Raw genomic sequence first — 9,806 nt, forward strand, 5'->3', positions numbered from 1 at the left:
AAACAGATGTCCTTCTCAAAGCAGTTTATTCAGGAACATAACTATGTGCAGTAAAAAGATCCCCCAACCTCTCTTGGCCATCCCCTTTTACACCCTCTAGTCCACTCCCNATCACCCTATTCCACGTAGGCACAGTTCATTGGCACAGGACTACATTTGTCACATCATCTGATCTTTCATTGTGGTGCATCTGTGCAGTGCAATTTAATGGATGTGGCTTGAGGGAATATGAGGAAGTCAGGTGTTAGCTGTTAGACTTGGCGGAAGTCCCAGGTGCCATCTTGGGGCCGTGGCCAAACCCGCTCCTCACATGAGATCATGGTGGTCATGTTAGGAGAACATCATAAAATTCTCACAGCATTGGTCTGTCCATCCACAGACTACTCATGTATTACTTATTATGATATTTACATGGAAAATACAAATGCATGTGCAGCCCATCCAGAACACCATTGCAATGCACTTTATCCACTGGCCTCTGTACTACACTGATGATGATGTCTCAATTTCTCACCATGTCTCTATACTTGCCATAATTTTCTTTCACTCTCCAAATGCTCCTTGCTTGAGTGAAACTGACAAGGAGAAAGGGGAGGTACAGGAACCAGAAGAGGAAAGTCAAAGTGAGCATATTTGTCTTGTCTGAAAAGCTCTAAGCCTGGGCAGTCTGGATTGTGAAGTGCTATGAAGATCAACTTATCAAATGGGGACCACATATACAAGCCTGATATAATGACTGTTACCTGTTAGAGATGTCACTAGTGTAGTAGTAGTGCACTATACTACTACAGTAGTGTAGTATAGTGCACTACTGGTATTATGACAATAAAGATTAGAATTGTCCCCAACAAACTACTTCTAAACAGGTTCACATCCCCTTTTCCAATTTACCATCTTTTCTTCCCTACCTTTGGATAGTAGATGAGAAGGGGGGGGGAGTTGAAGCATTTGAGAACATTTATTAAAGAACAGTTTGAAAAAAATCTAAGCCTACATAATGTATTGAGAGTGCTATACATCCTCAGTCCTCAAGTCATAAGTATGAAGTAAAAATACATTTTGAGGGCATTTCAGTCTCAGATGCCATGCCATGACTCCTGTGAATATTAAACCCCTGGGAGGAATCCATGTTGGACAAACTTTGTTGAAGGCAAGTGTCAAGGTGCTTGTGTGAAGAAAATTAGAAGTGGGGTTAGTAGATTGTGTTAGAAGATTCACAATGAGACTTGAAGGACCCATGCACACTCTATACCCAAGTCCAGTTCAAGTAAGAAATAGTCTCAGACTGACATGACTGGCAACCAATAGAACATACACAGTGTGTCCAATTCTATCATATATGTAGAATACTGATATAGGACCTATGCTTCCCATTTCATAGGGAACCAATAGTCAGGCCAAATTCAGAAATGTCTTTACTCATGCTGAATCCAGAAACACTTAGTCTGTCATATCAGTGAGAAAGACCCGTGTGTTTGAATTCTAAAACATAACCTACTTTCCCAAACTTCAATTTTCACAAATAAATAGCCAGTGATAACCCATTGATTTTCTACATTGTTCATGCCCCTTTTGTGACTGAGTAGTGGGATGGAAAACTTTAAAAGACAGTATTAATTGGGAAGAAGTCCTGTGTTAATGTTTAAGCAGCACTTAGTCTATACAAATACATATACGAACACAGAAGTCCTGTGTTTAATGTGTAAGCAGCACTTATTCTATATAAACACACACACACACACACACACACACACACACACACACACTTAGTTTCACTCTAGAGCCTGTCTTTGCCAGTGGGAGACTGTACTTATGAGCCTGGGCTGAGAAGCCACTTTTATTTGATATGACTGGCAGAGTAAGTAGTACAAATGCAGGCAGTTCTTATGTGTGAGTGGTGACAGGACTTATTTTGAATTTGAGACAAGGGACACAGTTTTCTTGTATTCAGTAAAGGCTTAAGATATTCATAACTTCTAGTTTTATAATGAACTGGCTTGGATTGGATAAGTCATTATTATTAGAATCTCATGTTAGGAGGAATTATTTATTGGAAGATGTAGAAAACTGGTCTTTCAAGACTGAAAATACATTTCCCAGTGGTCTGTAGTGATCATAACACAAAGTACTAATGATTCCTTTTTAATTATTAAGTCACATAATGAGATTCATTATGAAACATTAATACACATGTACATGACTCTTCCTCTACCTTTATTTTTTGCTCATCTTACTACTGAATCCTTTCCTTAGAATGAGTAGGCACAATTCATGCATGTTCCACATCTGAGAGAACAGGTGATATTTGTCTTTTGTATCTTCCTCCATGTTGTCTTTACAAGTTCACAATCCTTTAATTCCTTTACACCTCTTGCTTTCTACTAGCCTCTCTGGCTTTCTTCTTGTATATGGAAAACACACACACACACACACACACACACACACACACACACACACACACAATTTAGATTCCAGAAATAAAAGAAACAGGTATTTATTTTTGTCCATGTGGCTTAATGGTTTCCTGTTTCACCTGCCTTTTTGCAAGCATCATCATTTAATTTTCTGAGACTGAGGATAGCTATATTGTTTATATATAAACCCCTTGTGTCTTTCATCTGAATTTTAATGTGTCTAAGACTAGTCTGGACACAGTAATCTTATGTGTTTAATTTTTTCACCATTTCAAACATGTATTAAATAAATAGAACCCATTTACTTAAACTTCTATAAAAGTAGTGTACAAAAATTACTTAAAAATGTATGTGATCATGCTATTTGAAATATGTTATTTAGTGAATCTTTTTAAAAGGGTACAGGTGGATTGTAAGTGGTAATCATTATTCTAAGCATATATCAAATAAAATAACATTTTTGAAGATATATTTTATGTATTTATTCATATGTTTATGGGCAGCTAGGCCCAATCCATATCTTGTATATTATGAACTTTGCTTCAGTAAACATGGACAGGCAAGTGTCCATATTTGACTATTACTTATTTTTCTTGGAAATGTTCCACAATTGGTATAGATGGGCCACATGCTCAATCTAGCTTAATGACTTAATCACAAAATACAATGCCTTTCACACTGTCTGCCTTACTTTACCTTCATATTAAGCACATGTGAAGGATCTCCCAGCACCCCAACATGTTCACCATTGTTTCTCATTTCCTTCATGATGTCTATTCTTTCTATGGTAATGAACTATCAGTGTAGTTGGGATTTTCATTCTCCTAATGACTAAAGCCACTGAGTACATATTCTAATTAATATAGTTTAGTGTACTATGAAAAAGAGAAAATTGAAATTCATTACTATTTTAAGATACTTATTCATTACCATGATTCTTTTCCTTTTATTATTTTTCTCATAGTACTGATGATTGAGTCCGTCATTTTTCAAATTCATATCAAATACTTTACCATAGACATGTACACCAGATTGCTGTTGATTTATTAGCAAATTTATTACTGAATGTTTCCTTTGAGGTTTTTTTGTTGTTGTTGTTTGTCTTTGTGTGTGTGTGTGTGGGGGGGTGTAGTAACATTAAACCCAGGATCACAGAAATGCAAGACAGGTAATATAGTAAGGATTTATAGCTCTAGCCTACATTACTGACTCTTGCCAGAAGATTCCACTAATAATTATATTTCCCAGAACTTCATTCTGCATAAATCTAGTCTCTCCTTCTAGAAGTTCCATAACATTCACAGTAGAATTATAGGAATTGTTGATCCTCATTTTGGCTCTCTGAGGATGCTGGTGTTTAATGTCCAGCGTCAGCATCTGCCTTGAGGAATGCTCATGTTGTCTGGAGTTCTTTCTAGTGAGTGATTATCTACATTATCTCTTAGCATTTCTTCTAGGCTCTGCTCAACAATTACCTAGCAATGGCCAGATAGTAGGAGGCTAGCTACTTTTCTGGCTTCTCTCTCTCTCTCTCTCTCTCTCTCTCTCTCTCTCTCTCTCTCTCTCTCTCTCTCTCCTCCCTTTCTCTCTTTCCCATTGTCTCCTCTTTCTGTCTTCTTCCTCTGTTTCTCTCCACTTGTTCCTGAGCCTGCCTCTTTCTCGGCCCTTCTCCGTTCCCCTTCTTTCTCTGCCTCTACTCCCATCCTACCTTCTTCCTATGTTCCAAATACTAGATACTAGTTTAGTATTCATTTGATACTAGACCCATCATATAACTGGTACCTGGAGGGGGAATGCCTCAGCATGGGCCTGCTGAGGGATCCCCTTCTGCAGCATCATGCTCCCCCATTACAAAACATATCACTATCAATTTTTCTAAAAATTTCATATACTTTCCCATCTAAATCCAGATGACTTACACAGTTTCATCCTGTTTCAAGGTTCATGGTTCTGAACTGCTTGCTCATGCTCATGGACAATCAACCTGTGAAGCTATGGCTACTAAATTCAGAGTTAAAATTTTTAATGATTTATTTATTATATGTGTGTTAGTACTCTGCTTATCCTTATATGTTTGCTACAGTGTGCATGCATTTACAGGGAGGCATCAGATCCCCTGAAAATGGAGATACAGGATGTTTTGATCACCCACGTGGATAGTAGCAATCAAACCAGGGTCCTCTGCAAGAGCAACCAGTGCTCTTAACTGCTGAAACATTTCACAAGTCCTATCAGTAATAATGAACAGCAGGGCCTTGATAAATAATGGATGAGTAAAAGGATAATAGCAGACTATGTAGAGAACAATAGTAAACTTAACAATACAAGGCAGCATTGTTAAATTGCTTATTGATCCTGGGAAACAACACCATACCTGAATTCACTTCTGATTTTAGTTGAAGTGCTTTTTTTTTCTTCTCATGTTACTACAGTTTTTTCATATAGAACATTATTTTGTAAAGATGTCGATCCTTCTACTTTGTCATTTTTTTTAAGCTGCCAAGGGATTTTGAATTTTGTTAAAGAACTTTTCTTTATCAAAAATGTTAAGGATTTTGTAATTACTATGGTAGGGTATGTTTATTTGACATAGTACATTTAATTAATTTTCACATGTGCAACCATCATTGTGTCCCTAGAATAAACTCATCTTGGACAAAGACATCAATCTTTCTGATATGCTGTTTAGTTCTGTTTGCCAGCATTTAGGTGAAAAATCTTCATTCATGTTAATCAGAGATATTAAACTATAACTTTCTTCTTTCTGGTTCCATTTGTTTAGACTCTTAATTTCATATCTTTGGTCATGGTACTGTGCCTTTCTTATGCAAGTAGTACACTTCTAGTGGACAAAAAGTACTGATTCCTTCTTAAAACAATCACTTTACTTGTGTGTCTTTAGATCAATGATTGGGACCATTACTATCCAGAATTATTTCTTAAACATTATATGTTTACTATTGTCAATTTGTGATTTTTTTGTAAAACTTAATACATTTCTGACTTTTGTTTTTCTAATAATTTAATGCTGTCTGTATATTCCTGTGACTTCTTTAGTCATCTTACTTTTCAGTGTGGAAGATTTCTTTGAGTATCTTCCATAGTGCTGTCTCAGTGGCTATGAGCTCCAGCTACATGTGTTTATAATCACATATTTTTCAGTTTCCTTAAAATATGAAAGATAGATTGACTTTCTCCTGTCACCATCACCAGGATGAAGCCCATCCTGCTGCAAGGCCATGAGTGATCTATCACATAATTTAAGTACAACCATGAAGGACCTTGTCACTGTGACCAAAGACCCTATTGTCAATGTTTGATACTCTGTCAATGGCAAGAGGTTAGGCACCTACATGGGCCACACTGGAGCTGTGTGGTGTGTTGATGTTGACTGGGACACCAAGTACGTCCTTACTGGCTCAGCTGACAACAGTTGTCATCTCTGGGACTGTGAAACAAGGAAGCAACTGGCTCTACTAAAGACCAACTCAGACATTGGACCTGTGGCTTTGACTTTGGGGGAAGCATCATCATGTTCTTTCTACACAGACAAGCAGATTGGGTATCAGTGTTTGTGAGATTCTTTAATCTATGAGATCCAAGCCAGATCAACAGCAACAAGCCCTACACGAAGATCCCCTATAATGATTCCAAGATCACCAGTTCTATCTGGGGACTCCTGGAGGAGTGCATCATTTCAGGCCATGAGAGCAGAGAGCTCAACCAGTATACTGCCAAGTCTGGAGAGGTGTTGGTAAATGTTAAAGAGTACTCTCAGCAGATCAGTGACATCCAGTTCTCTAGATACATGACCATGTTTGTCACTGAATCCAAGGACAACAAAGCTAAGCTCTTTGACTCCACAAGTCTTGAACATCAGAAGACTTGGCTGCTCTCTCTCCCAACTATGACCATGTGGTGCTGGGAGGTGGTCAGAAAGTCATGACTGTAACCACAACCTCCACCAGATTGGCAAGTTTGAGGCCAGGTTCTTCCATTTGGCTTTTGAGAAAGAGTTTGGAAGAGTCAAAAGCCACTTTGGACCCATCAACAGAATTGCTTCCCATCCTGAAGTCAAAAGCTACAGCAGCGGTGCTGAAGATGGCTTTGTCTACATCCACTACATTGACTCATAGTACTTTGAGTTCAAGTTTGAGGCCAAAAGGGCTAAATGTCCATCCACAACCAGGAAGCTGCTCATAGAAGGTTTTAAGACTCTGAGAAATAAATTAATTTGTTAAAATATGAGAGATAGCTTTGTTTGGTATAATAATTGGGTTGGCAGATACTGTTTCTATTTTCAAATATATCACTGAAAATCCCTCTTTTTAGGGTGTCTGTAGAGAAACTTATCATTATTATAACTAGAGCTTTGTACAGAGCATGCATATCTCTTGCAACTCTCAGTTTCCTTTTTTTTTTTTCTGTATACGTGAGATTTCAAAGGAAATCTAACATGGACAGCTTCTTTTCTGATACTGTCTGTTTGGCTTTATTACTGCCTCTTGTATCAGGATATTGTATTTCTCCTGTATTTTCTGAAGTTTCTTCTATAATTTGATCTGACCTGCTTCTGTTGCCTATGGTGTGTCCAGCTTCTCAGCCTGTGCCAACACATTACAAATTTGACATTTTGTTGGTATTTTCTGGGTCTTTATTATTTTCTTCATCCTCCCTTCTTGCATCATGTTTGTCATAATTTGAATTCCAATTTTTCTGGTTTGTCCTCAAGTTCTGATATCAAGTCTTCTACTTGAGACCTTTTTTTGTAAGATGCCTTACTGAGTTTTTATGTGAATTGTTGTATATTTCATTTCCCAAATGTTAGTTTGAATTTTAAAATATGTTTCTATATTTACTTAATTCATGTTATTGGATTATCCATTTCCTTGCTATATGTAGTTGGGATCTCATTTAATTCACCTTATAGTTTCTCCAGATTAATCTTATAATCATTCCTTGAATTCTTTTTATGATATATCATTGAATTAACTTATAATTTAACCAAGTAATTATAATATTGGGAATCATAGTGCCTTCTTTGCTTATGTGTGTGTGTGTGTGTGTGTGTGTGTGTGTGTGTGTGTATACATTTGCACACATTTATATATAAAAGAAACAGTTTGCCATGGAATTTTCTCAATTAGTATCAGAGCGTGTGTATTAATTCAGTTGACATTTCCACAGATACATGGAGCAAGGTTGCAGCAGGCTTGAGATTTCATTACTGTTGGTATCAGGAATCAGCTTGGTAGATCATCTCTTTGAACGCAGTGATGTCATTCACAGGCAACAGGGACCCACACATGTGTTGCCATGACAATCGCTATACATTCCCAGAATCAACTTGGCTTGCTTATCACTTTTACCTGTGAGTAGTTATATCACAACCTAAATAAAAGGCAGACCCCCCCCCACCTCTGCTCTATTTCCCCTTTGTCTTCATCACCACCTTTGCCCTTTTCCCCCCACAAGAAACCTCCTTTGTAGAATTATATTGACCTGGTATGATCTGTCTGGATGTGAGCTGAGATTCTAATACAGTCACTTTCTACTGAACCATGAATAGCTTAGTAGCTAAGTGTTCAGCATCTTTGTTAGTGTTCTGTGTGTGATTTTTTCCCTCATTCTGAGACTAGAATAGTGACTGCCTATTGAACACTATCTGAGCAACCTGATATACCTCTTCAAATTAATTCTGAAGATTTTCCTGGAGCTATTTCTTTTCAAATTCAACACACAGTTTTATTTGTTTGTTTTTGATTTTATTCTTTTTTTATGGTTACCATAGACATTTATTTAAAGTGAGACCAATAGGTAGAGCAAATAAATAATTCTTAAATTGTGATTCGAGTTGAAATAACTTTGTAAATATACGGTGAGACCAGGCACATCCACAGATCTTAACTACAAGATCACTTCTTCACCCATTCTTCTCTCTCCTTTCATTCCTGAATAACCTCTTTTAGATAGGGTTCAAGATAGAATTTGTCCTCGTCGTATTTTGCCCACTGATCCTTAGGCAATATCTGATGCCTTATAGTCAGGTCCAGGGCTCTCTTAAGTAGAAACATCCTGTCATTATAAAGGTCCTTAGGAAGCCTTCTTACGGCTTCTTTTACATCTTCAGTTTTATGTATTATATCATCTCTCATTAATCCCAGTTTATTGAATTCTGCAGCATTATGATTCCACGTTAGAAAACCTTCCACCTACTTGCTTGATGCTACAACAGCAGTCTGTCTGCCATTTTGACTTAAGAGTAAAGCCTTGGTTTTATTCGTAGTCTTCTCTCATATAATACATTCTAAACTCAAGTTTTACCTCTCCTCACTCCTATCAGTCACACTTCCATTCTCACCCTCTTTCCCCCATATCCATTGTTCCTCTGTTTCCCTTCAGAAAAGAACAGATATGTCATGTATATCAATTGAATATGGCATAACTAGATATAATAAACCTAAGCACAGACATTCACATCAAGGTTAGATAAAGCAACATCTTCCTAAGAGTTTCCAAAGAACAGGCCAAAGAGTCAAACACCCCCAAATTCTCATCTATCTAGAGGTTTACCAGTGTACAAATTATGTCATATAGAGGTAAAACAGACATATGCTGCATGACTTCAGAATTTCTTTATTAATTTTCTCCATATTCCCTGTGTGTTGCTGAAAGTAATGTATGGAAACCACTCACCTCTTCTGTTCTGAGTTAAATCTATTCTTCCTGTGTAAATGCAATGTGACCAGCTGCTTCCATCTCCAAAGAGATTGCTTCCTGAAGTTATAGAATATACTCTCAAACTATGAGCCAAGAAAAACCACCTATGCTATTTTTGTAAGGTGATATTTTTAAAGCAGCAAAACAAATGGCTAAGATAGTTCTTTATCACATTCTTCAGCCTTGCCAAAGACTGAAATTGTAATGACAACTGGCCATGGAAAATGTTGGAAACCATACTGTCTTGGTTAATGTTTCTATTTCTCTGATTAAAAAAAAGAAAAAAAATCAACTTGAAGAGGAAAGAGTATAATTCATCTTATAGAAAACATTCCACCATCTAGTCAAGACATGGTAAGAACTCAAGGCAGAAGCCTGGATACAAGAAGTGTTTGCCATGATGGTAGACCATGGAAAAATACTGTGTACTGGCTTACTCCTTTTGGCTAACAGAGTCTGATTCTTTTGTAGCTTAGAACACCTGTGCATATGTGGCACCAACAATGGTCACTCACTCACTCACTCACTCACTCACTCACTTAAGCAAGCAAAATAACGAGTTAAGGCTGTCCCACAACCAGACTGTTTTGATATTTTCTTTCTTTCTTTTTCTTTCTTTCTTTCTTTCTTTCTTTCTTTCTTTCTTTCTTTCTTTCTTTCTTTCTTTCTTTC

At 37.2% G+C, this 9,806-nt stretch overlaps 2 pseudogenes; one reads left to right on the top strand and one right to left on the bottom strand.

The window, feature by feature from the left end:
- Window positions 1–5,628: 5,628 nt before the first annotated feature.
- Window positions 5,629–6,655, top strand: LOC110338494 (annotated as a pseudogene).
- Window positions 6,656–8,359: 1,704 nt separating this feature from the next.
- On the bottom strand, window positions 8,360–8,569 carry LOC110338545 (annotated as a pseudogene).
- Between the last annotated feature and the right edge of the window lie 1,237 nt (window positions 8,570–9,806).

This window comes from Mus pahari, chromosome 21 (genome assembly GCF_900095145.1).
Source record: "Mus pahari chromosome 21, PAHARI_EIJ_v1.1, whole genome shotgun sequence".
NCBI lineage: Eukaryota > Metazoa > Chordata > Mammalia > Rodentia > Muridae > Mus > Mus pahari.